Consider the following 19,349-nt stretch of genomic DNA (forward strand, 5'->3'; position numbering starts at 1 on the left):
TACATGTCAAGTTTGGGATTTTGTGGAGCATGTACCGGGGAGTTATTAAGCATATCCTTCATTCATGATGTTGCTATTATTGTCCATCGAGGCTATAAAAAATGAATTACAAAATAAAAAGTACGTATGTTTGGATAGGTCTGATGCCAGTGAACATTTTGAGTGGTGGAAAGTAAAATAATATTCATATTAATGACTTAGTTATCACACAATGAGTTTACATTTTTTGTACAAAATACCATTTGTGGGTTATTTTTTTATGCCTCAAGGGCTAGGTGGCGCTGTATTTATAACTGAATGTTGTCATAGAGATACCTTCAGGCCTTGACTATAAACATACATGTCAAGTTTGGGATTCTGGCCTGGGTAACACAAACCGATGTCTTATCACTGACCTAAATAAGATGGTGACACCCATGGCTAATGGCGTATTTGCATTTAAAAGTGTCATCTGATGCCGAAAGGTATTGCTGAATGGAGCCACATGCGTTTAATCATTTCAATGAAAATGTGGATTAAAACTGAAAAAAAAAAGTTAATGTCAAATGACATTTAATGAAGTGGATGTTAACTTCTTGTATTACGACTAGTGTTGTGTGATACTGGTATCGGCAGAGGTGCCGATACTGCATAAAAACAGTGGTCTTGGCATCGGTGACTACTCACAAGTAACATGCCGATTGCATTAATTCCAACGTTAATATAGGATTTTGGATGCAGTATCTTGTGTCTTGCTTGTGCACCACATTCACTGATATATGACATGATCAGTGCATGCCGATCTAAGATATCCTATTGGCCCTTGAATGCTCTGAACCAATGGCAGGACAGCTTTTTCATGTTGAGGAAAAAAACCCTTAACTATCGGCATGGTATCGGTATCGGCCGATAATGCAGAGCTGGGTATCGGTATCGGGAGCCAAAAAAGGGTATCGGAACAACGCTAATTACGACTTCTGAAATTAAAAAAATAATAAATAAATAAAAAAATAAAAGATTTCCCACGTAAGATTTGAACCCACACATTGGCTGGCCTGGGTAATGCAAGGCAGATCTTCTACCACTTAGCTAAGACAGATGTTGACATCAATGGCTAATGGCGTATTTGTATTTGAAAGTGCCATCTGATACTGAACAGCATTAACGCTGATTGGGGACACATGCGTTTAATAATTTCACTATAACGCATTTCCTGATATGAAAGTAAGTTGGTATACACTTATATCCCTTAGCATAATTGCCACGGATACATTTGCAATGTATATTCGCAGGTGGGATTTGAACCTGCGACCTCCTGGTTACTGTACAACACACTCTCCCAACTGCGCCACCCAGCAGTGTCAGAGAGCTAGTAATGATGGTTAGTTGTATGTATGGAAGTGGGTGTGGAAAGTGGAACTTAGAAAAAATTCTGTGTCAGTCCCATTGAAAATTAATGGGGAAAAGTTGATATTTAACATTAAATTGTGAGTACTGTAACTAATGTGGACTCAGACGATATATATACCCTGAAAGGCGTGAATTTTGTTGAAATTTGAACTGTGTAAATTGGAAGTATTATGTGGGAGTAGTTTGACTGCAAAAAAGTGAGGAGAATAAAATATTCCTGAAATAATAATAACAAAGGTGAGCAACAACATATTTCAGCATTCCCACAATAATAACTAGAGCTGCGAGCAGCTATAAAGGGCCCTCGCAGCCCGGGCCATGTTGGGGTACTTGCCCATTGGGGTACTGGCACATTGGAAGCAGAATTTCTTTGAAAATGGCATGATAAACCTTTACATGTGTAATATATATATTTTTTTGCCACCGAGCAGCGGTGGCGGCGGTGCCGCTACGAGGCCCTATTGTTTCTGAAGGAATTCTTCTTCTTCTTCTTCTTCTCCTTCTCCTTCTCCTTCTCCTTCTCCTTCTCCTTCTCCTTCGCCTCCGCCTCCGCCGCCTCCTCCTAATATTTTTTGTATGAAGCCCAGGAAATGACTCTTCATTTCAGGTTTTTTTGCTAGGGTGCGTTGAAGGGAAGCAAGGCGGCTGAGAGCCTGCTCTCGGTTGTCTGGGAGCCGTGGGCGTGGAAGGGGAGTGTTGCTACCCAACTGTTGGTGTTGTCCATGAACATCTCTCTATTCATCAGCTCAAGGAACAGCTTATCTTCAATGGAGAGACCCACTTTATCGTCATCTTTGGTCTTTTCAAAGATTGAGTTGCCAAGACCACCGTCATCAAATGTTGTCTTGCAAAACATTTCTTTCACTTTAAGGTGCTTAGGGCATGGAGACAGGCGAGACGGGCGCCCATTTTCAAGCACGTTGGTTCGGAAAGAGGTGACAGTCTGGCTTGTGTGCTGATCCCAAACAGACATTGCCGACGACAACCCAGCCAAGGTCGAGCCTCTGAGCATAGTTAGGAGGACCGTTGCGATTCTCTCTGACCTTGTGCACCTGAAGGATGTCGCGTCCCAAAAGGAGTAATATTTGAGCGTCTGGATCGAGGCATGGGATCTTGTGGGCTATGGACCTCAGATGAGCATGATGCTGTGCAGCTGCAGGTGTTGGGATCTCTGACCGATCATCGGGCATGTGATTACACTTGATGAGTGTGGGAAGCGTCACTTTTGTCATTTCATCCAATGACTCCACCATGAATCCTGTAGCTCGTCTTCCTGAGGTTTCAGTAGTACCTGCGCATGTGCGCAATGTGTATGGTGAGTCTAATCCTTCAATTTGGAAGAGGTTGAAGAATTCTGATCGCACTAATGACTTGTTACTTTGATCGTCTAAAATAACATAGACCTAAACACATTCACTGCCAGCCCAGCAAAAATGCATTATTTGACGTCTTTTTTCGTCAATGGCAGTCAATGACTTAAGATGAGATGTAACCAAAATTGATGGATTTTTAAGCAACATTTCCCTAAAAAAAAAAAAAAAAAGGAAAAAAGGATGCTGCAATATAATCACAAAATATATTGGCACATTGTGTTTAACACATTCACTGCCAGCCCAGCAAAAATGCATTATTTGACGTCTTTTTCCGTCAATGGCAGTCAATGAGTTAATAGCTTTGTCTTGGTGTGCCTTGGGGTAAATTCTCACCAGGCAGATCTTGGAACAAGACCTAGGTTCCTTCCCACTGTCACACACTTCTATGCATCTGGATGTGACATCTGACTGACTTGCTTCTCCATTGCTCTCCCCACCGTGCTCAAACGAGGGGTTGCTGCTCTCCCAACGAGCAGGTCCAGGGTATAGTGCAGCAATGTGGCTGTCACTCTGACACTCGGTACACTTCAAGACCGCTTCACATTTCTTTGCAAGGTGAGTTGTAGAGGAACAACACCGAAAGCAGATGCCATTCTCTTTTAGAAAACCCTTACGTTCTTCCAGCGGCTTGCTTCGAAAGCCTCGACATCTTCTCAGCGGATGTTTTATTTTTATGAATAGGACACTGCTTATCAATGTCATTTGGCTTGCTGTTTGTGGTGTATGACTGTGAAGCTGAGTGCTGTGATGCAATTTCAGTCTTGTGAGCAGACATATTTTTCACATAAGTTTCCTGCTTTTCCTTTCACTTATTCGGGCCTACTTTGAACCGTGGTGGACTTATGTGAACTGCTGGATGGAGCTGTAGAGCTGGTTGGAAGAGTAAAACTGAGGTCGTTTCTTCTTTTTGCCTCATTGCATATGAAATCTGTGAATAAAGAGAATGGATGAAATGATACATTATACTGTTCTTTGTACTGAGAACCCTGAGCTAACCACCTCTCTTGCTGATTGTATGAGAGTTTTTCAACAATGGGTTTAACTCCTCTGGGAGTGAGAGACCAGGTAAGTAGCCTTCAGATTTTGCTGACTCTAACTACCTTAGTAGGTCTCCAAGCTACCTGGGCTTTAAAGCCTCCTTGAAATTGATCTTGGGAAAGTTCTCTAACCTTTCAAAAAGAGCCCTCTCGATGACTTCAGGGGAGCCATAACACTCCTCCAAGCGGTTCCATGCCATCTCCAAGCCTACAGCAGGGTTAACGACATGCACAGAACGAATTCTCATGATGTGCTCTGAAGATTGATTTCCTAGCCATTTTGTTAGAAGGTCACTGGTGCTTAAGTTTAGTCCTCCTGTGGCATTCTGGAATGAGGACTTCCAAGCCCAGTAGTTCTCTGGGCGAGCATTTAACTTGATGAGGCCTGAGTTGCACGTGACATTGTTGATTGAGTTCCTCCAACAATGAATGTGAACAATTTTCTTATTAGCCTTGATCTTAAACAGTATTTCTCTTTCCTTGATTCTGTAGTGTCGTTGTGAAGCCGCTTTTTTACTATTCTGTCCTCAATGTGTGTGTCCAACACAAATTGACAGATAGCAAACAGTCAAAGTGGAAAAATGAAGAGGCTGGAGTAAAGTTTTCATTTTTACTGTTGTTAGGGCCCGAGCAGCGACTGCTGCGAGGTCCCTTTTGTTTTTGTAAAAATTATTATTATTATTATTATTATTATTAGGGCCCGAGCAGCGACCAAGGTCCCTCTTGTTTTTGTAAGAATTATTAGGGCCCGAGCAGCGACCGCTGCGAGGTCCCTCTTGTTTTTCTAAGACTTCTTCTTCTTCTTCTTCTTCTTTTTCTTCTCCGTAAACGAGCGCATTTTTGAGGACCTAAACATTTACGAAAACTCACCAAACTTTGCAATCTCTTCGGGCGCGGCGAAAAATTTGATGATATGACGTTGTCATAACAACGCGACTCTATAGCGCCACCTATATTTTTGTTATTTAGTTTTATTGATTTTTGATAGCCTCTATGGACATTAACTCATTCACTGCCTTGGACGAGTAGGTTCGTTAAAGTGAAAAATAGCGCCCCCTGCCTTCGACGAGTTAATTCGTCAATCCCTTTTTTTAATGGCAAACTGTGGATAAAGGTCTGGGGCATCCGATGTGTGATTTTCAAGGTTGTAGCCTATTTACTTCCACCACTAGATGGCAGCACTGCCTTGGGAGTGAGCTTATCCATCGTGACGCACCAACGGAAGTTGAGGAGTAGTTGAGGAGCGGAGCAGAGCGGAGCATATTAGCATAGCAGAGCATATTAGAATAGCAAATCCAGCATTATGTCTACTTTTAGACAGCTTACACTGGAGGAGAGTTTGTTGAAACCAAAGTCCAGCCAGAAACGTGGAGGATCGTCATCTTTGAACGAAAATGACGATCAAAGAAGGGAAAAGATGACGTTGAGGAGCAAGGTACCACGTGTGCAAACGGAGCCGCATGTTAGTCAGCCCGTGAGCTCACAATGCAGTCAGGAGGAATCTGTTGCTGCATCCATCGATTCCACTGAATGGACGGACACGTCATGCGACTCATCGGATGAGTATCTGCCCACAAAAACCCCTGAATGGAGCGAAGACTCGGACACATCGTAGAGTAGCGATGACGGTGAGAGCTAACGTGCTAACTCGCTAACTTTTCCTTTACTCGCGATCACCTCGTCTTTCCGTTATATGCACTTCATTTATTACACTGTTGCCACAGTTGCCATTACTAACAGCTGTACAGATGATGCATTTTATTGCTGTGGACGTAAATGTGTTGTGATAATGAGCTAACTTGCGCGATCGTCAAATCCTGTACGAGTTGTGGTTTTCTGTCGATGTGGGTGGGGATAAAAATGTGATACGGAGTACAGCATTGATGCTAGAAGGACTAGTTAGTCTTATTTATTGTTCTTCTTTCAGTGATCGACATCTGTGCATGTATATAAAAAGCTAGACTAAGTCAAGCAATGAGGAGAAAATGACTAGTGTAAATCTAAGTGTATGAAAGGGCAGGAAAATGTTTAGCAAAGGTAAAGAGGAAAAAAAATCCAGGCAGCAGTAAAAATCATATGCTGCTATTATTTACAGAGGGGCCATCCACCAGTCGGGTCTCACAGATTGGCAGAGCAAAGAGAGGTAAAAAAAATAAATAAAAAAATCCGCAAAAAAATATAGCAATAAAACAAAAAGTAATCTTTTGATTCTATGTTTCACAGCAGGTACATCCAGAAAAACTGCGGCTGCTTTGGGTGGTGCTAAAAGAGGTAAAAACGTTTTTAGTACAAATCACACCACATCAATAAATAAAAAATTCATGGTATTTATTTTTCTGTAATTTACAGTTGGATCATTGAACCGAAGTGAGGATCAATCCTGGAAGCAGACACACTGGAGGCCAAAAAGGATTCGCTTCACTGCTAAGCCTGGACCCCAGGGCTCTGCTGCGGAGCTGGAGTCAGACCTGCCGGTCGATTTTCTCGAGCTTTTCATCACCAATGAGCTGCTGCAGCATATTGTTGATGAGACAAATGCCAACGCGCTTGATTCGTTGCAGGAAAACCCCTGTGGACTTCCATACAGTAGAAGTCACGACTGGAGGCCACTTACTGTAGAAGAACTCAAAACCTTCCTTGGCCTAAGTTTCATTACAGGGTTCATCAAGAAACCTGTCTTGGAAGACTACTGGAGTGTAGAGGAATTTGAGAGCACACCTTTTTTTGGACAAACAATGTCCAGAAATAGATATCAAATTATTTGGTGGTATTTACACTTCAATGGCACTGCACATGATACATCAGACAAAATGCACAAGGTCCGCCCAGTCCTGGACTATGTAGTGGCCAAATTCAAAGATCTGTACACTCCAAAAAAAAACATTTGTATAGATGAGGGCATGATGATGTGGCGTGGTCGGCTCTCCTTCAAAGTGTACAACCCCCAAAAACCCATCAAATATGGGATTAAATCATATATTCTTTGTGATTCTGAGACTGGCTACTGCTTCAACTTGATGCCATACATTGGTGTATCCCATACCCTGCCTGACATTGTTTTTACACTACTTGACCGCCTCACAGGTCAGGGATATACCCTGTTTATGGACAATTTCTATAATTCTATTGGCCTCTGTGAGCGTCTTCTTTCAGCAAAGACGAATGTGTGTGGGACGCTCCGAAAGAACCGTGGGGAGCCTCAGCTCATAAGAGAGGCAAACAAGACAAGCTTGGGGGCAAATGGCAAGCTTGTCTGTCACAATGAGAAGGTGATGGTTGTTGCATGGCAGGACAAGCGGACTGTCAAGATGGTGACAACCTGCCATAAAGACAGAACGCATCCTGTCGAAGTGTGGCAGAAGGGGAACAAGGAGAAAGTCACCATTCTCAAACCGGAATGTGTTGTGGAGTACAATGCTTCAATGAATGGGGTGGACAAACTAGACCAAAACATTGTTTATTACCCCTTCCTCAGGCGCTCTGTCAATTGGTCAATGAAGTTTGTCACTTATCTTTTTCAATTGTGCATGTTCAATGCACATGTTTTATACAGAGTCAAAAACCCACAGAAGCCTGCAACCTTACTTGCGTTTATAAAAAAGGTTGTTGTTTCATGGACCGTGAAAAAGCAAGTTGGACAGGGTGATGAGCAAGCTGTGGGGAAACAAACAAGGGCCCCATACATGAAAGACCCGGAGAGCAGGCTTGATGGGCAAATGGGCAGACATCGGCTGGAGAAGTTGGTGCCCACCAGCAAGAAGTTGGTGCCAACAAGAAGGTGTCGGGTGTGCCAACGAAAAGGCCTAAGGAGGGAGACCACCATGTGGTGTGCAGCTTGCCATGTACCCTTGCACCCAGGAAGCTGCTTCACATCATACCACACCAAAAAACAATACACATCATAGGGGCGATACACATTCTCTCACATGCACACGCACACATGCACCCACACACACTTGTAAATAGTTGAAAGTTCATACAAGCAGTGCGCACCCACATACTCGTGCATATGCACAAAACATGTATATAGTTCAAAATGAATTTATTTTTTGTTGTTGTAAATATTGTAAATAGTTGTATTGTTGTATGTAGTTCAAAATTTTTCCCACTTGTATATGTAGTTCAAAATGTTTTTGTTTTGCTTCATCTGAATTGTCAATAGTTATCAATAAATTTACCATCAAAATACATTTTTCTGTGTTTTTTATGTTGTTGTAACGAAGGAAAGGACTGTTCAGATGTTTGAGATGCTACAAAAGCAGAGTATTGGCATCAAAGTCAAAATTTAACTCAAAAGGAACCTTTTCACAAAAAGCTGTTTTTCTCCGTTTTCTAGTCAAAAACAGAAAAATTGGTTAAACTTAGTGTTGTTCTAATGCGAATAACTAGAGAAGGGAGAATGTTAGAAACTTACTTTTTTTTTTAAATGAAAGAAGAGGGTTTAACCTTTCATTTGGTGGGTTCCATGTATATATACCTATAGAACAAAATATTCTGTGGGTCTTCAAAAATGAGTCAAAATCCTCAAAAATGGCTGGCAAGCTGAAGCTCGCTTTTCTGAAAATGGCTGGCAGTGAATGAGTTAAAAGCAAAATCGTAAATGAAGGATATGCTTAATAACTCCCAGGTACAGGCTCCAAAAAATCCCATACTTGAAATGTATATTTATAGTCAAGGCCTGAAGGTATCTCTATGACAAAATTCAGTTATAAATACAGCGCCTCCTAATCCTTGAGTCATAAAAAAATGCCTCCCTCACGGTATTTTTTACAAAAATTGTAAACTCATTGTAAATATGATAACTAAGTAATTTATGAATATTCTTTTATATTCCACCACTAAATATGTTCATTGGCATCAGACCGATCCAAACATATGTACTTTTTTATTTAGTTTCTTTTTTTTTTGATCGCCTCTATGTACAATAAAAGCAACATTGTGCAATGAGTACGATCAATGATGTGTCTATGTATTTTTGCAAAAAATACCAAATCATTGCCTAAAATAAAAAAAGACGCTGATTTTTGCAGATCTTAAACAATCACCAAAACCCATTGAGCTTGACACACTCATCACACCTGGCAAAAAAAAAATAATAATCCACGTAATGGTTTATCATGCCATTTTCAAAGAAATTCTGCTTCCAATGTGCCAGTACCCCAATGTGCAAGTACCCCAACGTAGCCCGGGCTGCGAGGGCCCTTTATAGCTGCTCGCAGCTCTAGTTGTTGTTGTTGTTGTTGTTGTTGTTGTTGTTGTTGTTGTTGTTGTTCTTCTTCTTCTTCTTCTTCTTCTTCTTCTTCTTCTTCTTCTTCTTCTTCTTCTTCTTCTTCTTCTTCTTCTTCTTCTTCTTCTTCTTCTTCTTCTTCTTCTTCTTCTTCTTCTTCTTCTTCTTCTTCTTCTTCTTCTTCTTCTTCTTCTTCTTCTTCTTCTTCTTCTTCTTCTTCTTCTTCTTCTTCTTCTTCTTCTTCTAACGACCGCATTTTTGAGGACCTAAGCATTTACGAAAACTCACCAAACTTTGCAATCTTTTTGGTTTTGTGTTTCGCACTGAAAAAGGATATGCTTTATAACTTCCCGGTACATGCTCCAAAAAATCCCAAACTTGACATGTATGTTTATCGTCAAGGCCTGAAGGTATCTCTATGACAACATTCAGTTATATATGCAGCGCCACCTAGCCCTTGAGGCATGAAAAAAAAATACCCCACTTACGGTATTTTGTACAAAAAATGTAAACTCATTCTAAGTGTGATAACTCAGTCATTTAGGAATATTCTTTTACTTTCCACCACTCAAAATATTCACTGGCATCAGACCTAACCAAACATACATATTTTTGTTATTTAGTTTTATGTATTTTTGATAGCCTCTTTGGACATTAAAAGCAATATCGTGAATGAAGGCTATGCTTAATAACTCCCTGGTACATGCTCCAAAAAATCCCATACTTGAAATGTATATTTATAGTCAAGGCCTGAAGGTATCTCTATGACAAAATTCAGTTATAAATACAGTGCCACCTAGTCCTTGAGGCTTAAAAAAAAAATGCCTCACTTACGGTATTTTTGCAAAAATTGTAGACTCATTGTAAGTGTGATAACTAAGTCATTTATGAATATTCTTTTACTTTCCACCACTCAATATGTTCACTGGCATCAGACCGATCCAAACATACGTATTTTTTATTTAGTTTTATTTATTTTTTTGATCGCCTCTATGGACAATAAAAGCAACATTGAGTGCGAGCGATAATGTGTGTATATATACTTTTACGAAAAATACCAATCAGGGCAACTCATTGCCTAAAAATAAAAAAAAGACGCTGATTTTTGCAGATCTTAACAATCCCCAAAACCCATTGAGCTTGACACACTCATCACACCTGGCAAAAAAAAAAAAATAATCCACGTTTATCATGCCATTTTCAAAGAAATTCTGCTTCCACTGTGCCAGTACCCCCAATGTGCAAGTTCCCCAACGTACAAGTACCCCAACGTGGCCCGGGCTGCGAGGGCCCTTTATAGCTGCTCGCAGCTCTAGTTATTATTATTCTCTATTCTCCGCAAACAATCTCATTTTTGAGGACCTAAATATTTATGAAAACTCACCAAACTTTGCACACTCTTCAGGCCCGGCGAAAAATTTGATATTATGAAGTTGTCATAACAACGCGACTCTATAGCGCCACCTAGCGTAGAAAAATAAAAACCAATCCCGGCCCGTTTGACCTAGAGCTACGAAAATTGGCAGGCACGTGTAGCACCCCGAGACGCACAAAAAAGGCAGTGGAAGCCGTTAAAATGTACAGGGAGTGAGCTATGAATTTTTGAATGTCCAATTTTTGCCCATTTTGGCACATTCACTGTGGTCATGCTTTCCCCCTTTGCAAACATTTTTCATCCAATTGACTTCAAACTTGCCATGTATCATCTCAAGACCTGAGACAACAACTGGGCAAAAAATCTTGACTTTTTGAAATACTATATGACGGGGACGGGGCATCAAATATTGCCTTGAAAATGTCATTTGTCCAGAAAGACAAAATGCTTAATAACTCCCATGTACAAGCTCCAAAAAATCTCAAACTTCTCATGCAACTTAATAGTCACGGCCTGAAAACATTTATATGATAAAAATGAGTTATACATATAGCGCCACCTAGTGGTGACAAATGTAATACTTTACGTTTTTAGCTACTGTGCTGAGCTCGTTGAAGGGATCCAGTTGAAAATTGGTCAGAAAAAGCATTAAGATGATCCTATGATCCTATCTTCTCAAAATTTCACACATTTGATGAGAGTCCAGCCCTTAAGACATCTACGAACTTGTATTTCATCTTACTCATAGCGCCACCTAGTGGCAATTTTTTTTCTTACGAATTTTCTTCAACGTTTTTCTCCAAACACGTTAACTGGACCTACCTCATATTTGCTCAGAAGAACGTTTCGGCCTTCATGATGTCACAACACGAAGTTTGTGAGTTTTCGCGAATTGCTGTGGGCGTGGCTAAGCGCTGTTCGCCAAGAAAACAACGCCAATTTTGAGGGTCTAAACATGCACAGAAACTCATGAACCTTGGCACACACGTCTGGCCTGGTAAAATGAGTAATGTTTTATCATGTATTGTGCTATTTTTACAAAAATGACTCAATAGCGCCCTCTAGAATTTTTTAACGAAGCAGCCCCGGTTGTAGGTTTAAGCAAGATCTTTGGAAATTTTTAGGTGTATGAGGGAGCCCAAGACCTACAAAAAAAGTCTCTGGACCAATGTTCTAAAATGAACAGGAAGCGAGCGAAAATTTTTTGAATGTCCCATTTTTTACGATTTTAGCACATTTACAGGGAGCATACTTTTGCCCACTTCTCCTATACGTTTCATCTGACTGACTTCAGACTTGACCTGGACCATGTCAAGACCTGAGCCAACAACAGGGGGAAAAAATCTTGACTTTTCTGAATACTATATGATGAGGGCAGATAGCCTCTATGGATATTAAAAGCAATATCATAAATGAAGGATATGCTTAATAACTCCCCGGTACATGCTCCAAAAAATCCCATACTTGAAATGTACATTTATAGTCAAGGCCTGAAGGTGTCTCTATGACAAAATTCAGTTATAAATACAGCGCCACCTAGTCCTCCATCCATCCATCCATCTTCTTCCGCTTATCCGGGGTCGGGTCGCGGGGGCAGCAGCTTCAGGAGGGAAACCCAGACTTCCCTCTCCCCAGCCACTTCAACCAGCTCCTCCGGCGGGATCCCACGGCGTTCCCAGGCCAGCCGAGAGACATAGTCTCTCCAGCGTGTCCTGGGTCGTCCCCGGGGCCTCCCACCATAAAAAAATGCCTCACTTACGGTATTTTTACAAAAATTGTAAACTCATTGTAAATGTGATAACTAAGTCATTTATGAATATTCTTTTACTTTCCACCACTCAATATGTTCATTGGCATCAGACCGATCCAAACATATGTACTTTTTTATTTCGTTTCATTTTTTTTTTGATCGCCTCTATGGACAATAAAAGCAACATTGTGCAATGAGTACGAGCGATGATGTGTATGTATTTTTGCAAAAAAATACCAAATCAGGGCAACTCATTCCCTAAAATAAAAAAAAAGACGCTGATTTTTACAGATCTTAAACAATCACCAAAACCCATTGAGCTTGACACACTCATCACACCTGGCAAAAAAAAAATAAAAAAATCCACGTAATGGTTTATCATGCCATTTTCAAAGAAATTCTGCTTCCAATGTGCCAGTACCCCAATGTGCAAGTACCCCAACGTGGCCCGGGCTGCGAGGGCCCTTTATAGCTGCTCGCAGCTCTAGTTAGGGCCCGAGCAGCTACCGCTGCGAGGTCCCTATTGTTTTTCGTTCGAATTATTATTAGAGCCCGAGCAGCGACCGCTGCGAGGTCCCTATTGTTTTTGTAAAAATTATAATTATTATAATTATTATTATTATTATTATTATTATTATTAGGGCCCGAGCAGCGGCGGCGGCGGTGCCGCTGCGAGGCCCTATTGTTTTTGTAGGAATTCTTCTTATTAGGGCCCGAGCAGCGACCGCTGCGAGGTCCCTATTGTTTTTGTAAAAATTATTATTATTAGGGCCCGAGCAGCGACCGCTGCGAGGTCCCTATTGTTTTTGTAAAAATTATTATTATTAGGGCCCGAGCAGCGACCGCTGCGAGGTCCCTATTGTTCCTGAAGGAATTCTTATTATTATTATTCTTCTTCTTTTTCTTTGTTATTATTCTTTTCCGCAAACAACCACATTTTTGAGGCACTAAACATGAACGAAAACTCACCAAACTTTACACGGAGATCGGGCCTGGCGAAAAATTTGATATTTTAAAGTCGCCATACATGATACATGAAAAATGGCTCTGTAGCGCCACCTACATAGGTTTAACGGATCCCTGTCCCGCTACGATTGTCCTATGGCTACGAAAATTGTGTGGCACCTGTAGCACATCCAGATGAACAAAAACCTCTTTGATATGTGTACCCTAAAATAGACAGGAAGTGAGGTATGAGTATTTGAATGTCCAATTTTGGCCCATTTTTGCACATTTACAGGGGTCATACTTTTGCCCGCTTCTCCTACACGGTTAACCCGATTGACTTCAAACTTGGGCTGTACCATCTCAACACCTGGGACAACATCATGGTAAAAAATCTAAAGTTTTTGACATACTATATGACGGTGGCGGGGCATCAAATTTACAGTTTCAAAATTCTTACTTAACAAAGCATTGCCGTGGTACGTTTAATTGAGAGCCACGAAAATTGGTACACATATGTAACAGACTATGATCTACAAAAAACTCTTTTTGAACCATATGCTAAACCTAACAGGAAGTCCGCCAGAGGCGAGGCATCAAATTTTGTGTTTCAAAATTCTTATTTAATGAAGCATTCCCGGCTGTACATTTCACCTAGAGTTACCAACATTTGAAGACATATGTAACAGCCCTCAAGGTACAAAAAACTCTTTTTGAACCATATGCTAAACCGAACAGGAAGTCCGCCATTTTGATTTACTTTGGAACGTGTTGCCATTTTTTGGGCCATTTCATAGGGGTCTTATTTTAACGAACTCCTCCTACAGAGTTTATCCGATCATCTCCAAACTTGGTGTGATTCATCTTAAAATGTTGAAGATGAAAAGTTATTGAAAGCTTTTTATTTCGTCGCACGCTATTGCCGTGGCATGCACAGTTTGCAAAGGAAAAAATTCCCTCTTAATGAAGCATTCACAGTTGTACGAAGCAGCTCGAGCTACGAAAATTTGGAGACAAATTTAACAGCCCACAATGTACAAAAAAGTCTCTTGGTGCCATGTGCTAAACCCAACAGGAAGTCCCGTAAGGGCCGGTCATCACATTTTGAGGTAAAAAACTCCTCTTTAACGAAGCATTCCCGGTTGTACGTTTCACCTAGCGCTATGATAATTTAGAGGCATACATAAGAGCCCACGATGTACAAAATAGTCTCTTGGAACCATCTTCCAAAACAAACAGGAAGTCCGCCATTTTGATTTACGTTGGGATTTGTAGCCATTTTTTGTGGCCTTTTTTAGGGGTCATATTTTAACGAATTCCTCCTACAAAATTTATCCGACTGTCTTCAAACTTGGTGTGCTTCATCTTAAGATGTTTAAGATACAAAGTTATCGAAAGTTATTTATTTTGTCCCACACCGTTTCATGGCGATGCATTGTTTGCCAAGTAAAATGCTGCTTTTTTTTTTGGTCTAAACATGTGCAAAAACTCATGAAACTTTACACACACATCAGGCTTGTCATAAGCATGAATATTTTAGAGATTTCTTATTAAATTTGCAATAAATGCTTCAATAGCGCCCTCTAGTTATTCTTCTTTTTCTTCTCCGCAAACAATCGCATTTTTGAGACACTAAACGTGAACGAAAACTCACCAAACTTTACACGCACATCAGGCCTGGCGAAAAATTTGATATTTTAAAGTCGCCATACATGATAACAGAAAAATGGCTCCTTAGCGCCCCCTACATAGGTTAAACGGATCCCTGTCCCGCTACGATTGTCCGACGGCTATGAAAATTGTGTGGCACCTGTAGCACATCCCAATGAACAAAAACCTCTTTGAAGTGTGTACCCTAAAATAGACAGAAAGTGAGGTATGAGTATTTAAATGTCCAATTTTTGCCAATTTTTGCACATTTACAGGGGTCATACTTTTGCCCGCTTCTCCTACACGGTTAACCCGATTGACTTCAAACTTGGGATGTACCATCTCAACACCTGGGACAACATCATTGTGAAAAATGAAAAGTTTTTGATATACTATATGACGGTGGCGGCGCATCAAATTTAGAGTTTAAAAATTCTTACTTCACGAAGCATTGCCGGTTGTACGTTTAATCTAGAGCTACGAAAATTGGTACACATATGTAACAGGCTATGACCTATGCTAAACCTAACAGGAAGTCCACCATTTTGATTTATTTTGGAACGTGTTGCCATTTTTTTGGCCATTTCATTGGGGTCTTATTTTAACGAACTCCTCCTACAGTGTTTATCCGATCATCTTCAAACTTGGTGTGATTCATCTTAAGATGTTGAAGATGAAAAGTTATTGAAAGCTTTGTATTTCGTCGCACACTGTTGTCATGGCATGCACTGTTTTTAAAGGAAAAAAAATATCCTTAAAGAAGCATTCCCATTTGTACGAAGCAGCTTGAGCTACGAAAATTTGTAGACATATGTAACAGCCCAAGATGTACAAAAAAGTCTCTTGGTGCCCTGTGCTAAACCCAACAGGAAGTCCCCCAGGGGCCGGGCATCACATTTTGAGCTAAAAAACTCCTCTTTAACAAAGCATACCCGGCTGTACGTTTCACATAGAGTTACCAAAATTTGTAGAGGTATATAACAGCCCTCGAGGTACAAAAAACTCTTTTTGAACCATATGCTAAACCTAACAGGACGTCCGCCATTTTGATTTACTTTGGAATGTGTTGCCATTTTTTTTGGCCATTTCATAGAGGTCATATTTTAACAAACTCCTCCTACAGAGTTTATCCGATCATCTTCAAACTTGGTGTGATTCATCTTAAGATGTTGAAAATGAAAAGTGATTGAAAGTTTTTTATTTCGTCACACGCTGTTGTCGTGGCATGCACTTTTTGCAAAGGAAAAAAAATCTTATTAATGAAGCATTCCCAGTTGTACGAAGCAGCTAGAGCGACGAAAAATTGTAGACATATGTAACAGTCCAGGATGTACAAAAAAGTCTCTTGGTGCCATGTGCTTAACCTAACAGGAAGTCCCCCAGGGGCCGGGCATCACATTTTGAGCTAAAAAACTCCTCTTTAACGAAGCATTCCCGGTTGTACGTTTCACCTAGCGCTATGATAATTTGCAGGCATACATAAGAGCCCACGATGTACAAAAAAGTCTCTTGGAACCATGTGCTAAACCAAACAGGAAGTCTGCCATTTTGATTTATGATGGGATTTGTTGCCATTTTTTGTGGCCTTTTTCATGGGTCATATTTTAACGACCCCTCCTACAAAATTTATCCGACTGTCTTCAAACTTGGTGTGTTTCATCTTAAGATGTTTAAGATGCAAAGTAATCGAAAGTTTTTTATTTTGTAACACGCTGTTGCCATAGCAATGCATTGTTTGTCAAGTGCTGCTTTTTTTTTTTTTATACACATGAAAACTCATGAAACTTTGCAAACACATCAGACTCGTCATGAACATGAATTTTCAGAGATTTATTGTGCAATTTGCAATAAATAGCGCCCTCTAGACATTTTTATGAAGCCTTTCCGATTGTATGATTATGCTAGACCTACAAAAAAGTATTATGTAGCCATTTGCCAAACCAAAGAGGAAGTCCGCTATTTTGATTTTATTTTGGGAATTATACATCATTTTTGGCCTTTTTCATTAAACTTTGCATAGACAAGGCATGGAAAAAACTAACATTTTAAATGGTCCTTGTTCCATGTAACAGTACCCCAACGTGCCAGTACCCTGACGTGCAAGTAACCCAACGTTGTGCTCAATAGCGCCCTCTATGCATTTTTATGGAGCATTTCCAATTGTATGATTCAAGCGATACACAACTAAAGATGACTTGACCAAGATTTATGAAAACTGGGAGGCATACCTATTAGCTTAAGACCTACAAAAGGTATTCTGTAGCCGTATGCTAAACCTAAAAGGAAGTCCACCATTTTGAATTTATTTTGGGAATTGCACACCATATTTTGCGTTTTGATTTAAACTTTGCACACACAAGGCTTGTCAAAAACATTTTAGATGGTCCTTGTCCTATTTGACAGTACCCCAACGTGCCAGTACCCCGACGTGCAAGTACCCCAACGTGGCCCGGGTTGCGAGGGCCCTTTATAGCTGCTCGCAGCTCTAGTTATTATTCTTTATTCTCCGCAAACGATCACGATTTTGGGTACCTAAACATTCACGAAAACTCACCAAACTTTGCACACTCCTCAGGCCCGGCGAAAAATTTGATATTATGAAGTCGTCATAACAACGCGACTCTATAGCGCCCCCTAGCGTAGAAAAATAAAAACCAAGCCCGGCACGTTTGAGCTAGAGCAACAAAAATTGGCAGGCACGTGTAGCACCCAGAGACGCACAAAAAAAGTCTATTGGGACCATGTAGCTAAAATGTACAGGAAATGAGCTATGAATTTTTTTATGTACAATTTTGGCCTATTTTGGCACATTCACTGTGGTCATGCTTTTTCCCCCTTTGCAAACATTTTTCATCCAATTGACTTCAAACTTCGCATTTATCATCTCAAGACCTGAGAGAACAACTGGGCAAAAAGTCTTGCCTTTTCGAAATACTATATGATGGGGGCGGGGCATCAAATATTGTCTTTAAAATTTCATTTGTCCAGAAAGAGCAAATGCTTAATAACTCCCATGTTCAAGCTCCAAAAAATCTCAAACTTCTCAGGCAACGTAATAGTCACGGCCTGAAAACATCTATATGATAAAATTCAGTTATACATATAGCGCCACCTAGTGGTAACAATAAATGTCATACTTTACGTTTTTAGCTACTGTGCTGAGCTCGTTGAAGGGATCCAGTTGAAAATTGGTCAGAAAAGCCTTAAGATGTTGATCATGCCCCACACCAAATATTGTAACTTTTCGCCAAAGGGCGTGGTCGCTACGGTGCCGCAAAGTCTGAAGATTTTTCGTGACAATAAAAGCTGCATTAAGTTGACCAAGATGATCCTATCTTCTCAAAATTTCACACATTTGATGAGAGTCCAGCCCTAAAGACATCTACGAACTTATATTTCATCTTACTGATAGCGCCACCTAGTGGCATTTTTTTTTCTTACGAATTTTCTTCTACGTTTTTCTCCAAACACGTTAACTGGACCTACCTCATATTTGCTCAGATGAGGGTTTCGCCCTTCATGATGTCACAACACGAAGTTTGTGAGTTTTCGTGAATCGCTGTGGGCGTGGCTAAGCGCTGTTCGCCAAGAAAACAACGCCAGTTTTGAGGGTCTAAACATGCGCAGAAACTCATGAAACTTGGCACACATATCTGGCCTGGTAAAGTGAACAATATTTTATTGTTGATTGTGCTATTCTTACAAAAATGACTCAATAGCACCCCCTAGAAATTTTTAACGAAGCAGCCCCGGTTGTACGTTTAAGCAAGATCTACGAAAATTTTTAGGTGTATGAGGGAGCCCAAGACATACAAAAAAGTCTCTTGGACCTATATGCTAAAATGAACAAGAAGTGAGCTACAAATTTTTGAATGTCCCATTTTTTTATGATTTTAGCACATTTACAGGGGGCATACTTTTGCCACTTCTCCTACACGTTTCATCCGACTGACTTCAGACTTGACCTGGACCATGTCAAGACCGGAGCCAACGATAGGCGGAAAAATCTTGACTTTTCGGAACACTATGATGAGGGCAGGGCATCAAATTTTGTGTTTCGCAATGAAAAAGGATATGCTTAATAACTCCCCGGTACATGCTAAAAAAAATCCCAAATTTGACATGTATGCTTATAATCAAGGCCTGAAGGTATCTCTATGACAACATTCAGTTATAAATACAGCGCCACCTAGCCCTTGAGGCATAAAAAAAATACCCCACATACGGTATTTTGTACAAAAAATGTAAACTCATTCTAAGTGTGATAAATAAGTCATTTATGAATATTCTTTTAGTTTCCACCACTCAAAATGTTCACTGGCATCAGACTTATCCAAACATATATATATTTTTATTTATTTTTGATAGCCTCTATGGACATTAAAAGCAATATCGTGAATGAAGGATATGCTTAATAACTCCACGGTACATGCTCCAGAAAAAATCCCACACTTGATATGTATGCTTATAATCAAGGCCTGAAGGTATCTCTATGACAACATTCAGTTATAAATACAGCGCCACCTAGCCCTTGAGGCTTATATAAAAAAAATAAAAAATACCCCACATACGGTATTTTGTACAAAAAATGTAAACTCATTCT

The 19,349-nt window shown here is 40.3% G+C and overlaps 1 protein-coding gene across 6 annotated transcripts in view; it reads left to right on the forward strand.

Annotated features, from left to right (window-relative positions):
* ano10a (anoctamin 10a) overlaps window positions 1–19,349 on the forward strand; it is a 306,259-nt gene that overhangs the window by 143,755 nt on the left and 143,155 nt on the right. The window lies entirely within an intron of this gene.

This window comes from Festucalex cinctus, chromosome 7 (assembly GCF_051991245.1).
Source record: "Festucalex cinctus isolate MCC-2025b chromosome 7, RoL_Fcin_1.0, whole genome shotgun sequence".
In the NCBI taxonomy this organism is placed as follows: domain Eukaryota; kingdom Metazoa; phylum Chordata; class Actinopteri; order Syngnathiformes; family Syngnathidae; genus Festucalex; species Festucalex cinctus.